The sequence below is a fragment of the Amborella trichopoda genome, chromosome 5 (genome assembly GCF_054954075.1).
Source record: "Amborella trichopoda isolate Santa Cruz 75 chromosome 5, AtrichopodaSantaCruz75HAP2 v2.0, whole genome shotgun sequence".
Classification (NCBI taxonomy): domain Eukaryota; kingdom Viridiplantae; phylum Streptophyta; class Magnoliopsida; order Amborellales; family Amborellaceae; genus Amborella; species Amborella trichopoda.
In genome coordinates, this window is record NC_142340.1 from 26,095,633 (window position 1) to 26,112,790 (window position 17,158).

The 17,158-nt window shown below is 39.4% G+C and overlaps 1 pseudogene; it reads right to left on the bottom strand.

Annotated features, from left to right (window-relative positions):
• Nucleotides 1-1,038: 1,038 nt before the first annotated feature.
• On the bottom strand, nt 1,039-6,425 carry LOC148782031 (tetraspanin-2 pseudogene; annotated as a pseudogene).
• Nucleotides 6,426-17,158: the final 10,733 nt, after the last annotated feature.

Genomic DNA, 17,158 nt, shown 5'->3' on the forward strand with positions numbered 1-17,158 from the left:
TGTTTTATACACCAAGGAAAATGAAAACCGGGCAGATTTGGCCTATGATTTCGATGTATCAGCTCTTGCCAATGCTGCGGATCTAGATAGTGATGATGATTAGAGAAAGAGGGTGAAGATAGTGCAAGAGTCAGAGAGTAATGAGGAGGGTAACAGGGGTAGAAACAGAAAAAAGGTCTCTGATGAAGCAGACCTGTCAAAAACCGAAAGGTCTCTGATGAAGCAGACCTGTCAAAAACCGAAAGTCTAGAGTATTACAAATTGGGTACTTTTCATGTAAGGCATTTGACTTTTTATTAATCTTAAATTGAAAGATTTAAATGAGTGAGATGGGCATGAAGCCCTTTAGCCTTATGGTGCATAAAGTACCGTAATGATGTTATATTTTTTATAATTTCCCCTCTAAAAATAGTAAAAAACCCATGTTCTATTCAGCTTACCATGGAGGTGTGGAGCTCCTAACTTAGAGTGAGCCACTCCCGCATCATCTCCATCAAGCTCAAGTATTGGCACCAAGGTTGCGATCACCAACGCAACTTTCGAGGATTTCGTGTGCGAATTAGTGAAGAATAAGTGACCAAGTTTATAAAGCTATATAATCTCCATCAAATCCCTTCATGAATCTTGCAATGAATTCTATATTTCCTCGATATGGGTCAACAATTTTACAAAAAAAAAAATACTAAAGATAAGTACAATATTCAATCTTTTTCAACACTTTAAAAAGAGCATGCACTACCTTACAAAGCGAAAAGAAAGAAAAGAAAACAAGGAAAGAGAAAGAAGTGCAAACCCACTAATTTTTGCTGTCATAATCGTCTTATGTACATGGAAGAGAAATACAGGGAAAGAGTTACACTTGCTTAAACTTCGTGTAATTAATCAATTGTCCACACAAACAAACAAAAGCAGTTCAAAAAAAGTGTAGAGACTAGTATTTACTTGGTTGCCATGTCCATACTGAGCTTAGGCTACAGAAACAACATGAAATACAGACGAGAACTCCAAACACAAGAAGTTTGCTGATCCTCTCTCTCACTAGGTGAAGGGCCTCTTGTAGCGATCAAAGAGCTCTTCTGTCTGGTTATTGCGAAAGGCACTGCAAGCAATGAGGTAAACCCAAATGAGAGCCACAAGAGACACAGTGAGAGCCACCTCTGCCTTTCGCCACTCTGTGCGCAGGTTCCCGAGGAGGCCAGCCTTGCATGAGTTGCAGGAGTAACAGAGCTGAGTCTGGTCGTTGCTCCAAAGATAGCAGTCGGGGTCGGCTGCTGGATTTGTGGGGTTGATCCACACTGTAGGGTTCACGTACCCAAAACCGCATATGGTTGGTGGTTTGCAGCATCCTGACTGATGAAACCACAAACCAGAGGTCAATTCACTGTCATTCTCTTTTAATATCCCACCCACCCTCTCTCTCTCTCTCTCTCTCTCTCTCTCTTTCTCTCTCTGTGAAGACACTTCAAATGATATATCTTAGAGGTTAATTAGTCTTTTCTCTTGGATAATTTCCATATCTATCTCAACCCTAACACTGTAACCTGTTTCCCCATGCATATACCTATAAATCTCACTCTCTTAGTTTTCCTCTGTTTTTACCTCTCTCCCTCCCTCTCCCTCTCTATTCAGCATCCCCCTGTTTTTACCTAGTGCAACTCTCTCTCTCTACTCAGCTAGGATGAGGATCTGGTTTTATTTTATTCAACTAAAAAGACATTTACTGCATAATGACTGATAGATCAAGCTGTTTTGTTTCCTCCATTAAGAAAGCAACAATTAACAACCAAAAAGAAAAAAAAGAAAAGAAAGATTTATGTTTCTCTTCCACTAAGAAAGTAGCAACAAGAAAGGCAGCTATGAAAAAGGGGTAAACCTCACCTTTCCCAACCAAGTTGGCATTAATTTCAGAAATCCACCACCTATGCTTCGACTTACATAAAATTGTTACTTTAACTCTTTTTTTTTGAGACAAGATTCCATTCCTATGAATAAGCCGCTTTATTAATACTCAAACAAATTAGTTCTAAAAGTACTGCTTTAACCCTTTTCTTTTTTTTTTCTAAATCTGTTTATCACTGAGGTTCCCTCTCCCTAAACTCACAGATCCAAGAATTTCTCGAGTACAGACCCAAGAACCTGTACATCTATATCTAAAACAAAAACCAAAAACCTAACTTACTCCCTGAGTAAACCACCAGCGGTTATCCTCTCCACACACAACTGAAAGCCCCTGGGTAAACACCCTCTCTCAATCTAAACACATCCTCATGATAAAGATCTTAATCTAAGTGTAAGTCCAACAATCACTATTGAAAGAGAGGAGGCGATCTGGATGACAAAAAAATGTGGACATATTTTTCCTAGTGTACGCATTTTTCATTTTGAGAGAGCACCTAAAGGAGATGTACATTTGTGCAAATTTGAGGTCCCTCGGATTCTCACTTCTCTAAAAAAAATTTCTCACCGCCAGGATAGCCTTTCACTTATGGATCTTTCAGGGGCATTTGGCTTATACAATTTAATAGGCCTGTGGGCTTACAAGATCAAATTCCTATTTATCCTAGATCAAGAGACATGGGGGAATTCTGGATAAAAGGCTAGGAAGGGACTTTGTTTTATGTCTTAGAGGGGGTGGGTGAGATTGGTTTCATTCGAAGAGAACATCAGGACTGGTTGCTGATGTCTAGGGAGAGGAAATACTAGAGAAAGGAGTGCTTGTGGTAGTAGACATAGAAAGAAACATTGCCTTCTGGTTTTATCAATTTTTTAAGACATGGTTTTAGATACCGTGTCTTCGAAGAAGTGGATACCGTGGGTTCTTTGATTATCCATTCCTGGGGCCCATAGCATCCACTTTCAACGATATTTTTAACATAAGAGGGAGGTGCTACAATGTATAGAAGAGATGGCTCTAGAAGCCACCGCTTCCAAAAATCAAACACGCCATTTGTTTCTTAAGGGGGTTTCGTCCTTCAACCTTGGCTGAAATGACAGACAGGACAAGGGCAAGTAAATCCTAGAGAAAGAAAGCCCCTTCTTTTTCTCTAATGAGAAGTAAGGTGGGGTTCAACCGCAGCCCCATGGTTGGGGTTGCAACAACAGGTGCATTTCAAATCCTACGAAGAGGATATCCTTGACAGAGAGAGGATCGACCATAAATTGGATTCAACTCTCACACATTTACAGGCACCTCTACACCATATAGAAAGAAAGGAAAACCTGGGAAAGAAAGCCCGTTGTTTTGTCATTCAAGAATTGGTTCGGGTTGAATGATCGGGTTCCAGTGTTCCACTGTTTTGTCTGCTTCTCTAACCTCGGCAACTCCAAGGAGTCAGGGCATAGGGGTCTATTTCTCCATCTAAATTTTTTAGCAGCTTGGTGGTGTGATCCTGGACCAGGGCTTGATCAGAGCTGCATTATGTTTGTCGTGTGTTAGTTATTGAGGCACTGGCTAGCATTACAAATTGGGAGCAATGGTTGTGGCCGATACAGCCTTGAGAGAGGGACAATATCTCAATCAATGAGAATCATTTAGTGGATTAAGAACAAGTGGGCTGCAAGTTAAAGCTCACTGGGTGGGATGATGAGAAAGAACAAGAGGAGGCCATCGCTGGACCCTGCAGATGAATCTCTCTCTTTTTTTCCAGAGGGGAGGAGAGAGAAAGAAGTGCCCCTCGCAGGAAAGACCTCGAAAAAACCATCCAAAGCCCATATTGTAATTTTCAGTTTTCTTTTAATATTTATTTAATAGAAAGAGGGCCAATTTAGTTAGGGTGAGGTTTGTATGAGGTTCCTACCTATAAATCAGGCAGCACCTCTAAATTTTATCAAGAGATGTAGTAGTTCTGGCATAGGAAAACCTACAATGACTCCAAAATCTAGGTTCAATCCAATTTATCAAATTTGAATTTTCAAAAATGGTAGTGTAGATCGTGCGGATCTATAAACACTTGAAAATAGATAGTCTAAACTTTTCCTTTTCTTTATATTCACACATCTTGATGTCTGATGATTGGAATATCCTTTTATGCTGATTTTTTACATGTTGTAACATTGTATAAACTGTTCATCAATGGTTTAAAAACCGGATCGGTGACCCGGATCGGGCTTTCCAAAAACCGGATCGGTGACCCGGATCGGGCTTTCCAAAAAATTCGAAAAAATTATTAAAATTCATTATAAATATTTTTTTTTAGGAATTCAATAAAAAATGAGGGTACTCCATTAAGAATTTTCATGTTTTTGAATGAATATGCGAATATTGATATGTTCTTTCCCTGCATGAACCGCCATTCAGCATTTAATTTACAGTATTTCGTACTCATCCCTACACTGTTGCTGTTGGGACTCGATATGTTAATAATATGGCTGGGATAGGGTGGCCTCAGAATCATCATCTCTCTCATTTTCTCTTTGAATAATATGGATTAAAAAAAAAAAATAACAAATTTTCAAAAAAATCGATCATGGATTAAAAAAAAAATCACAAATTTTCAAAAAATTCTATCATGGATTACAAAAAAAATTCGATCATGGATTAAAAAAAAAAAATCACAAATTTTCAAAAAATTCAATCATGGATTACATAAAATTCGATCATGGATTACATAAAATTCGATCATAGATTACATAAAATTCGATCATGGATTACATAAAATTCGATCATGGATTACAAAAAAAAACAAACAAAAAAAAACAAAAAATTCAATCGTGGATTACAAAAAAAAAAAAGAACAGTTCGATCATGGATTACAAAAAATTCAATCATGGATTACAAAAAACTCTATCATGGGTTACAAAAAAAGCAAAAAACAAAAAATTCAATCATGGATTACAAAAAAAAAAACAAACATTTCGATCATGGATTACAAAAAAAAAACAAACATTTCGATCATGTATTACAAAACATTCGATCATGGATTACAAAAAATTCTATCATGGGTTACAAAAAAAAAAAAAAAAATAAAAAAAGCGATCATGGATTACAAGAAAAGAAAACAAACATTTCGATCATGGATTATAAAAAATTCTATTATGGGTTACAAAAAACCAAAAAATTCAATCATGGATTACAAAAAAACAAAAACAATTCGATCATGGATTACAAAAAAATCGATCAAGTATTACAAAAAAATCTATCATGGATTACAAAAAATAAAAATAAAAAAAATAAAATAAAATAACATAAAATAAAATAAAATCCGTACGGACTCGCCGATTCACTGTTCGGACTCCCCGATTCCGTACAATGAATCGGCGAGTCACTGTGCGGAATCATCCGGTTCTCTTTAGAACCAGACGATTTCCGATTTTTCAACCGATCCGGTCCCTTTTCGCGAATTCCGAGTCGAACCGGGTGAGTCCGGTTCGACTCGGCGTTTTTTAAAACGCTGTTTGGATCTAAAAAAGTTTTTAGTAAAACGGACAATTCTAAGAAGAATAACATATAAGGACAACGGGGACAATGATAAGAAGAATAATGGTTTTACGAGACCATCATACATACAAGAACTATAGGACCCCTATCCTTATATTTTATTTTCATCACGAAAATATATACACATATTTTTTTAAGGGTGCAGTTTGTATAGAGTCGAAGCTCTAAACAATCAAAGTAGTGCGCACCTCCAAATACAGTCGAAAAATATGGTTTTATACTAAAAATCTTTGTGATAGCTGTAAAATTTATTTGTATCTTTAATTATTTAAAGTTTCAATAGTAGTGTAGATCGAGTCTATCCATGAAATTCCTGAAAATTGACAGTTCAAAAATCCATTTTGACTTAAAATTTTTATAGATACTCTTCCTATAAAATTTTAAGGCAAACCGACAATTATAAACTTTGCATGTTACAGCTTGAGAAGGGTCACCTTCTCACCGTCTCCGCGTATTTGGTGAAAAGGCTAAAGCAACATTTTTACTATCTTGAACAATATGGCGTCGAGTCGAGCTCATCCCTTGGCTGCAATACCTATTTATGGGTTGGTGCTTACTCTGTTAATGGTGGAAAAATGATGATTTTTAAGATCTCAGTACATTATCCGAGGACAAAATGGAAGTAGATGTGAGCCCTTTACCTTCCCACAAAGAAGAGGCATCATCAGTTCCATTCGACACGAGAGAGAATGTTTGTTAACTCGCTAATGAGATCCGAATTCTCTCGCTTTTTGGCTTCAATTTCTCTATGGAATTGATCCTTGACACAGTGGTAGCTAGTGTCTCTTTGACAATTGTGAGACACATGCTTGGTCGAGAGTTTTATGTGAGCATTGCAGAAACGGAAGTTGAGAGGAGAAGCTCAAAGAGGGCAACAAAAGTTTGAACTGGGCTCCATTCAGCTCGCTGTATTCAATAATTCAATTATTCTTACCTTTTTTGTGCGCTCTTTATCTAAGAGTGTATGATATGCATTGTCACAACCCATGTTCTATAACACGAAAATTCTTGAGATATGACAGTCTATTTTTAAAGAACCAAAACAAATTCAAAATTTTTACTATATATTACTCCAAATCAAATTTTCATTCAAAAGCTTTTTGTACAAAGTCTATTTCACAGCTTATAATACCATGACCGCTACAGTAAACGCCAATGACCTAGATTGAATCTGGTCCGATTTGACGGTCACAACCTCTTTTCGTATTTTAATTTTAATTTTTTTCTATGAATTCAAATCACTTGAAATTTAAGGTGTATGTTCTTTTTATCAAGGCGCACCTAATAAAAATATAAAAAAAATAATCCGTAAAACTAAATTGACCAAAATACCCTCGAAACTTTACAGGGATATTTTGATCAATTTGCTTCATATAAAATATTTTTTTATATTTTTCAAAGATTCACCTATTTTTTATGTACACACGTTCCAAATTTCATATCCTTCCAATTTGTAAAAAAAAATATTAAAACTCAAACACAACCAGACATCCGGGATCGTCAGATCGGCCCAGATTCAATCTGGGCCGTTGGCGTTTACTGTAGCAGTACACCATTGGGCCGATAGGATCTTTTCCCATATATATATATATATATATATATATATATATATATATAGATAAAATTTTCAAATGCGAATTTATCCATGACTACACACTTCTCTCAAACTACTCTTACTATACATACAAACAATACGGTTATAAGTACTGTAAAAAAAATTCACAATAGCTTGATGAGTTTGACTACTCAGTAAGTTACTATCATTATCCTTGAAAATCAAGAATTTTAGAATGTAAATATTTTCTAAAATAATGCATAATAAGCAGAAATTTGACATATTGATTTCATGCAATCTAATACCTACTATTAAACATATTCGCTTCTAATCTTATACATATCATGTATTCCTTATTGGATAAATAAAATAAGCATGATATATAAATTATATACACGTGATTCATATCAGGACGAATTATGATCTAAATTTAATAGTTTAAAATATTACTGCAATCAAGTATCAGATATGATCAAACAAGCATTCACAACAACAGAAGTCCCGCAATAGAAGCACTAACCTCGAGTCCCAGTCATTGGGTTCAATGTTAGAACTTTTACTATCACAAGAGAAGAACCACCAATAGGCAAATCCGTTGCATAGTTCCTCACACACACACACACAAAACCCCAGTGCGCTTTAAGGCTTTTGATACTGGCCTTGCAAGACATGGCTCTCTCATGTACTCTTCTGGCGAGAGAGCGTTGCACTACCAAAGGGTCCCCAATGAGTAGTGCCTTATATAAGTTTTAGTGGTACGACCTCCCAAACACAATCCACTCCTAACTCTCATCCTATCATACAGAGTAAGGATAAATTACAGCTGTCGGCACAATTATTTCATCAGATCATAACAGATGCATGTCTTCATGCGCTCATATCTTATTGATAGCATGTTATCATGCGCTCATATCTTATCAGAAGCATGTTGTCATGCACAAATATCTTATCAGAAGCATGTTGCCATGCACATGTATCTTATCAGAAGCTGTTGCCATGCACACATAGCTTATCAGAAGCACGTTGTCATGCACATATATCTTCTCAGAAGCACGTTACCTTGCACACATATCCTATCATGTTGACATGCACACATATCTTATCAGCAGCATGTCCCATATGTAATCACAAGAAACATCAACATTTTTATGTAGTCACAAAGGACATCACTATGTCATACTATTAGGCATATAAATTCAAAAGACTTTATTATGTCAATTGCAGGCCAAATATCTATGTAGTAAATATCAAGAAAACAATAATATCGTATTTTCAAAATATTCTTGAATTCACTAATATGAATTCACATGAAGCAATTCATAGTAATTACTTGCAAATAACACTTGCACATAACATTTGCACATAATACTTACACATAACACTTGAACATAACAGTTGCACATAACACGTGCACATAACACTTGTACATAACACGTACATATAACACTTACAATTGACATTTGCATATACTTGCATATACTGAAAATATCATGCAATATGTATACAATAAATATAATGCAATAATAAAAATATCATGTAATATGGTATAAAAAAAAAATGAATAAGTACAGAAATATCTTGCAATATGGTATGATATCAATTAATAAAAAACGTGGCTTATACAATAACACCAATATTACGAGAATAATAAAAATATTATTAAAATTATAACATTATTATGAGAATAATTAAAATATTTTGAGCAAGAGAGAGAAACATGATTGTTATGAGAGAAAGAAAAAAAATATTATTAAAATAATAATATTCTTATGAGAATATTATGACAGAGAGAAAACACTTATTTTAATAAGACAATTACTATTATAAGAATAAGGGGAATATCATTCTTATCAAAATAATGAGGCCATTATTATGAAGATTATACTAAATTATGAGGGAGAGATAAAGTGAAATTAGTTGAAGAGAGAGAGAGAGAGAAACTTACAAGTGAAGATAGAGAGAAGAACCCATCATTGAGTATGATGGACCTATGATGGTTTTAAAGAGAGAGAGAGAAAGAGAAAGAGCCTTTATTCATATGATACATGTTGCTTATGTGTCTCTTATTTTGTTATATTCTTAAATGCATGTGCCATCTCATGACACATCACCAAAGTGATGGATTCATGATTGGCACATCATTAAGAAGAAAGACACATAACCATAAGCTCAATTTTATTATTAATTTATTAGTATTTTGGTGTAAAATTGGCCATGAGATTGAATTTATAACTTTTCTCTCACTATATTGAGATTGAATTAATTGGTTCAGACCTTAGATGTGTAGTTTGCTCTATCTTAGCTTTCTCTGTTTCTCCTTAGGAAGTCTTTATCCCTGCATTGCATTTGTTTGCCTCTATTTGATACTGAGAGGACACCTTTTTAGCCTCGAGCAATTTTAATTCCTCAGTCAAAATATTGGTGAAGCTTTTCTCCATTTCCTTACTCACATCGGGATCATTTTTTACACAATCTGTATTCGATAAACTAAAAACCCAGACCAAATAGTCGGGTGATGTTTGGTTGGGCCTCGATCTTGTCGGGTCTGTGGACCGCTGCGGGGACCCAGATGTGGGGCCCGGCCCAAGATTGCTTTCTCGAAAACCACAGTGCGTGTGGGTGTATGTGTGGGCAGGTACCAACTAGTGAGAGAGAATTATAGGGTGTGAGGTGGGACCTACCTCACTGTGGGTCATGACATGCTCGAGCGTGCGGTGATGCCCTCTTAGATCACTAGTTAGGTGCCTCGATCTGGCCCTCCTGGTCGGGATGAGCTGATGGCACATGTCTCGGGTTTCAAGGGAACCCGGGACTTGAGACTGCTCTCTTGAGAACCTTGTTAGGGAATAAGGGCAGGTATACCAACCGATGAGAGAGGAATTTAATGTGAGGTGGGACACACCTCACTTGGGTCCGTGACTCACTTGGGCTGACTCGCGAGGGCACCATCTTAGATTACAATAAAATGCCCCCTAGTCCTACAACTGGTTCGAAATCGTCTCCCTTGACTTGTACTCTCATGTTTCTGCAATCACACACACATGGATATTTTACAAGACAAGCGGGCCAAGGGACCCCACCTTATCTTTGGGGGAATGCACATAGGCATGTGCATTCATAGGAAGAAGGAAAGAGTAAGAGGATAGAGATTGGGATGATGAAAGGAGACGAATAAGATAGAATAGAGAAAAGGAAAGAGAAGAATTTGACCAAGTGGTCAGACAGACATAGTGGCTAGACCAGTAAGTGATTAATCAGATGTGGTAGCAAGATGGACACGGTAACCCAGACTGGCACGATGGTAATACTACTCGACAACAGAACGAACATTAACCAGCTTGACAAGATGGTTATGTCATTGTGGCAGCAAGATGGACAAGATAACTCAGACCGGCATGGTGGCAATACTGCTTGACGACAAGACTATCATGGTAGTGCTAGACTTAGCCTCTCTTGGCAAACGAGAAAAAAAGAGAGAAGAAAAGAAAAGAGAAAGAAAGGACATATAAGAGAGAAGAAAGAAAAAGAAAGAAGAGAAAAAATAAGAAGAAAAGAAAAGAGAGACTAAAAGATGAAAGATTAAGAGAGAAGATGAGAAGAGAGAGAAGAAGAAGAGAAGAAGGGAATAGAGGAGAAGAGAAAAGAGAAAGAAAGGAAGAGAAGAGATAAAAGGCAGAAGAGCGAAGAGGAAGAAAGGATGAAAGAGAAAAGGAGAGGGAAAGAGAGGTAAAAAAAAGAGAGAAAGAAGAAAGGGAAGAGAGAAGAAAAAAGAAAGAGAAGAGAAAAAGAGAGTTGAAGGAAGAGAGAGAAAGAAGAAAGAGAAGGGAACAAGCATAAACGGCGATAGGGCTCCACCGTCCATGATTGAGGAGAGGGAAAGAGAAAGAAGCATGAACAGCGATGGACTTTCGCCGTCTATGACTCAGAAGAGACAAACAAAAGAAGCATGGACGACGATGAGGTTTTGTTGTTCATGATAGAGGAGAGAGAAAGGGAAAAAAACATGAACGGTAATGAGGTTCCGCTGTCCATAACAAAGGGGGGAGGAAAAGAAAGAAACATGGACGGTGATGAACTTCCGCCATCCATAACAGAGGAGGGAGGAAAAGAAAGGAACATGGACAGTGATGAGCTTCCACCATCCATGACAGGAAAGGGCGAGAGAGAAAGAACATGGACAGTGATAGGGTGCCGTCGTCGACAACAGAGGAGAGAGAAGAGAGAAGAAAACATGAATGACAATGATGTCTCATCGCTCATGATTGAGGAGAGAGAAAAAGTAAAGAGAACATGGATAATGATGAGGTTCTACCGTCCATGACAAAGGCGAGAAAAAATAAGAGGAAAGGGAAGGCACTTGCGATGATAGGGATTGCCGTGCAAGTCAAAAGAGACTTAGACATGACCCGACCTGCCACTTTAGGAAAGGGCCTAGTTCAATGTCTTTGTCAGAGAACAAAGGGAGAAATGTCGTGAACAGTAATGAGCATCACTGTGCGCGACATGGAGACAAGGAAACTTGGACAGAGGGTCGGCCCACTATGCGGGTTAAGGCCCGATTCACTGTGCATGTTCCAGAAGAAGGAGGTTATCATGCCCAATGCTAGACACCGTTATGCATGAATGGAGAAGAGAGAGAAAGAAGAGAACATGGAGAAAGAAAGAAGGGAGAGATTAAGAAAGAGATGAAAGATAAAGGAAGGAAAGAGGAAAGAGAAAGAAAGGGAGGAAAGAAGATTAGGAAAGAGAGAAGAAGGATCAGGGAAGAAACGAGGATGAGTAAGGAAAGGAAGCAAGGAAAAAGGAGAAAGAAGATGATGAAAGACATGCGTGGAGATCGCCCACTATCGTGCATGTTGAGTGGAGGGAGAGAGAGACAGTAACAAGAAGAGAGAGAAAGATAGAGAGAAGAAGAAGAGGAGAGAAAAAGAGAGAGATGAGGGGAGGAGAGAGAAAGTGAAGAGAGGAGGAGAGAGAAAGAGAAGAGAGGAGGAGGAGAGAGAAAGAGAGATGAGAGGAGGAGAGAGAAAGAGAGAGATGATAGGAGGAGAGAGAAAGAGAGAAATGAGAGGAGTAGAGAGAAAGAGAGATGAGAGGAGAAGAGAGAAAGTTACCTTTACCAAAGGGTATTAAACTTTTTCTTCTCTCCTCACTCTCTCTCTTGGACGTGCCCATAATTTTAAAGTAAAAATCTCAAATTTTATTCATGAGATTGAAGCATGAGGGAAGCCCTTTACAATAGTTTAGCATGTATTTATAGAATTGGGCTCAAAACATGGGTGGATACTCAAAATCTAGTCTAATTGATGATAATTACAATTTAATTGAATTAAAATAAAATCTAAAAATGGGTATAAAATGATGTTTTGCCCATGATAACAATGCATCAAATTTCAAAATAGTCCCTGCAGCTACCCTAGAACATGCGTGATCTTTCATGGATGATTCAGGGTTGCTCTGATGCCCATTTGGTCAAAAGATGATTACTTTCTTGTTGGGCTTGTAATGACGATCGATTTGGTGCCAACTTTGAATCACAGATCGTGTTTTTAGGTCACAATCACGTGACTCAAAATTTGTATGAATCTTGAAAACTACTGATCAATAGTGTGCTTGTTCCTTAATGCTTTTCTTTGATTTCTTTACTGAATTGTACTGAGCATGTCGTCACGCTCCCGTTGCAATAAATGCAGCTTGATTTCGTGCCCGAATGAAGATTTCTCCATCTTTTATTTTTGACAGGATCTTGAATTTCAACGGCTGGAATCTGTAGCAACTTTGACGCCTTTCTGTGTTAAATTTAATAGTTCATCATGCACGGGGTTCGGACTAGGCATAGCCCTGAACCTTATGTACGTGATGGAATTGGTTTCGCGCCAATCGGGTACACGATCTTAGTGATATAGCCACTCCAGTGGGTCATGCTACTGCTGATTTTCTACAACTATCTTCACGAATAGCGAAGTTCTCTCTTGTTTTTCTTCCTACTCGGGTATCGTCACGGGGCGTACCACCTATCAAAATGCTCGCCTTAACGAGACGAACATGCTCGCAAAAGTTGAGCGCTATACGGCTCGTAAAGAGGTAGATATGGGTCTCTTTTGCTTCTCGTGATTGTGCAAACCAATCTCCTTTTAATGGAGATTAGTGTTGGGAGGCCGCACGGGAATATCGTGCGGCTTATCCCTTTTTAATGTTTCACCCATAACTTTGTTCTAGAGCCTCTGTTTAAGTTGAAACTTGACTCCTGAGGGTTTTCAACCATGCCAGATTTAATGGTGGTGGTCCCATAGCCATTTGATGCACCAAAAATAGAGTTCTAGTTGTAGGGTCCGTTTGAGGGTGCAGTGCTAGAGGTTGATTTTTCTGAAATTATTTCTTTGTTTGCACTGCCTTAGACATGTCGGATTGCGACAAAACTTGGCGGGGGGCCTTTTGGAGTCCTTAGGAAGATTCTAGCACGTTCTGGGACATTTATGAGACCGTCAGGAATTCTACTGTATGTTAAGGCATTATTGACCGACTTCTCTTTTATTCCGCATCGAGGACCCAAGGTACTAAAAAATGTCTTCAAACAACTTGTCCCACCGAATGTTGTGCTTCGAGAGAAGAGAGAAGGACAACATTTGATAAATTTCCGTGGCTTTGTTATTTTTTTCTTCCTAGCCACAGGACCATGTGAACACCGATGAGATATCCACGCAATATTATAACTAGGATGCTCAGACGATTGGATGCAATGTGCAGGTCCATCCATGGAGACTTTTGGGGAGAAGAGACTTTTGAGGGATCCTATCAAAGTCCTCACCCTTGAGTGCATTGTTTGTGATTCTAGTAGTTAAGGATTTTGTACGGGCCTCGTTGGTCAGAATTAGGCCCGTCTAGCAGTTAAGTGCCATGCTTAAGGGAATTTTTCCCATTTAGTCTGGGTTTCTTTGTTTGTTGTTTGTTCTGAATGGTCTGCTGAAGGGACTTCTGTTGGCAGCCATCTGTTTTCCGCACCAGATTTTCCTTGGTGGGCAGGGTACCTCATTTTGTCTAGGTGACCAGCTGTGGGTGCAACCTTGGTTACTGTTGGCAATTTCAACATTCAGGATACCTCTCTTCTTCGTCTAAGGTTACCCCTGGTGGCTCAATCCTCGTTGCTATATTACAGGTCCAAGGTCACCTTCAGCATCTTGGAGTGCGTTAGTGACCTCTCGGGAATGGTGCTCTTCTTCGTGAGACTTGTCTTTGCTTCTAGGCAAGTCTTCTGTCGTTCGAGTCCTTTTTGCAAATGGACTTAGGCTGTAGGAATAATTCCTTGATGCTTATCTTTTTGGTTCCTGGTATCAAGGCATTCTCACACTAGGGATTTTTCTTTTGAATGTCGGCTGAAGCCGCCCCTGAGGGGTGTGCTGCATCAACCTGTTTATTGATCCAAGCGCCCTTTGCAGTTTTTCACTTGAACTTGGGAAGTGGGGGCGTAGAGACAATTTTTACCAACCTCCTTTTATTTGGGGCTCTTTTACCCATGACCTTGTGGCCATGTCCACCCTTATTCTTTCATTTTTACTCATGGTGCCCTTTCGGATTTTCACCATGTTATTTTCCTGAAACTCTCTTACTCATGATTTTGTGACCATGCCCGTTCGTCATTTTTACTCATGGCGTTCCCTTGTCCATGTATATACCATGCCTATTATTTATTTATTTATGTATTGATTTTTTTGTGAAGGCGTGTTTAGGGTCATGCCTCCGAGACTTGTGCGAAGCCTTTTAAGGTTATGCAGCCAAGACGTACACTATAGTTTAAGATCCTATAGCTTGGACCAAGACGGTGATGAATGGTAGTCTATGGAGGCCACTGAGTGAGTATGGTGGTAGTTTGACTCACTTTGAGGGGATGGCACGAGACTGCCTATGAATGATGGATGATGTATGGATGGAAGGTGGAAAGTGGTGACCCACTAGCTAACGATGAGTATGGGTAGCGGAATGGCTCGCCATTTGTGAACATGGGTGAAACTCACTAGGGAACGATGATGAAGTAAACAAATTTACTGAGAAGTTGATGAAAGCGGTGTGCGCACACTATCGGGTCAGTTAGGGAAAGCATGTGTGAAGATGCATGTAAAGGATGTGTGCACGTGTGTGGGGGCGAGTTTTAGGTCATGCCTTCAGGATAGGGGTAAAGAAGTTTAATGTCATGCGGCCAGGACGTGCACTATATTTTAAGGTCATATAGCATGGACTGAGGCCATGCAGTTTAAAGTCATGTAGCATGGACCATGCAGTTTAAGTTCGTGCAACTAAACCTCCGCTATAGTTTAGGGTCGCATAGTTTGGACCATGGATATGTAATTTAAAGTCATGCAGCTATGACCATTGTTACAGTTTAAGGTCATGCAACTTGACCATGGTGCTAAGCCTTTTAACGTCATGCGGTCAGGACGTGCACTACAGTTTAAGGTCATACAACTGGACCATAACTATGAAGTTTAAAGTCATGTAGCTAGGACCATGCAGTTTAAGGTCGTGCAACTAGTCATGTTCTACAGTTTAAGGTCGTATAGTTTGGAGCATGCAGTTTAGGGTCGTGCATCTAGATCGTGGCTGCGTAATTTAGGGTCATGCAGCACGAACCGTGGTGTGTGTCGCCACGTAGGTGAAGTTCCATGGGCTATGCAGTTTAAAGTCATGTAGCTAGGACCATGCAGTTTAAGTTCGTGCAACTAAACCTCCACTACAATTTAAGGTTGTATAGTTTGGACCATACAGTTTAGGGTCGTGCATCTAGATCGTGGCTGTACAGTTTAGGGTCATGCTGCACGGACCATTGTGTGGGTCACTATGTAGGTGAGGTTCCATGGAGAATGACAATCTGACTACCTGGGGATAGAATGGTTGAGGCCATACTCAAGCAGAGGGCTTAAATGAAGATGGTGGCCCTACGAGGAGTGGCAAATGGAAGCAGACTTTATTGGGGATTAGGGGGGGCAAGTGTGACTCCCTCTTGTGAAAAGTGAGACTCCTTAAAGAACCGGTCTATGAAAGGTAACCCAATTCTCTGAGGATAAGATAGCAAAGGGTCTAAATGAGGATAGTGACTTGGTGAGAAACAAACCCACTTGGGGATTGCAAAGAAAAGAATGACTCTTTTTCTTGGCATTCACCTAACTCCACTGGGGATGATGGGCTGTGGAACAGGTGTAACTCCTACTAGGGGTGGTGGCAGGACACTCACGATAGTAACAGGGCCAAACACAAGGGCAAGCATGGTGCTAGCACGAACAACAGTAATAGGCACAGCGGTGACCAGGGGTGGCAATAACACACACGGTGCTAGCATGAGCGGTGATACCACACGTGGTGCTAACGTTTGAGAATACAACCGACGCTAGGACTTGACAAACATAGCCGGCACTGGGGATTTGACAAACACAGCTGACGCTATCTTTTGAGGACACAGCCGGTGCTAGGTTTTGAGGACACAGCAGATGCTAAGTTTTGAGGGCACAACTAGCTCTGAGTTTTAATCAACTCAAGAGCTAAGTGAATCAGGACTTTGGGTCTGAGCTCAACCCGGTCCGGCCCATTGCCGTTTGGCTTTCAGGGACCTGATTAGCATTCTCAGTTTGTGAGGGGTACTTTGGGGAAACGTCACCTATATAAGGGGATAAACCACCTTTTTCACCGTTTTGCCAAAGGTAAAATGCTAGTGAGTAGTGAGAGTGAAGGGCATCCCGACAATGATTTCGATGCGACCGCAGAGTACTAAGGTGAGGGTTGTAGAAAGTTCGCCAGCACGAAAGTTTCGACCGAGAAGAGAGAGCACCGACATGGTTCTTTTTGAGAAAGTGTTAGAAATTCTTGTGAAACACTCCAAGGGAGTTGCAGATGAGGGCTAAGGAGAGGAGAATAGGGTGTTTGTCGGGGTTTGCAGAGATTTTGACAGTGGTTCTGAGAGTAGTAAAAAGGAGGAAAAGGGCTCCACGTTGTAGCAAGGAGCTGCCGGTGAACTTCCGTTGGCTTTAGAAGATTTTTTGGTGGTGTGGAGGAACAACGGAGGTCCGCTAGTGGGTTTTTGCTAAGCAGAGAGGTTTCCCAGTGAGAAACCGAAAGATCACAAGACAGTGAATAGGCACCGACGGTAGATGAAGGGTCTCAGGGAAGGTAATGTTCGC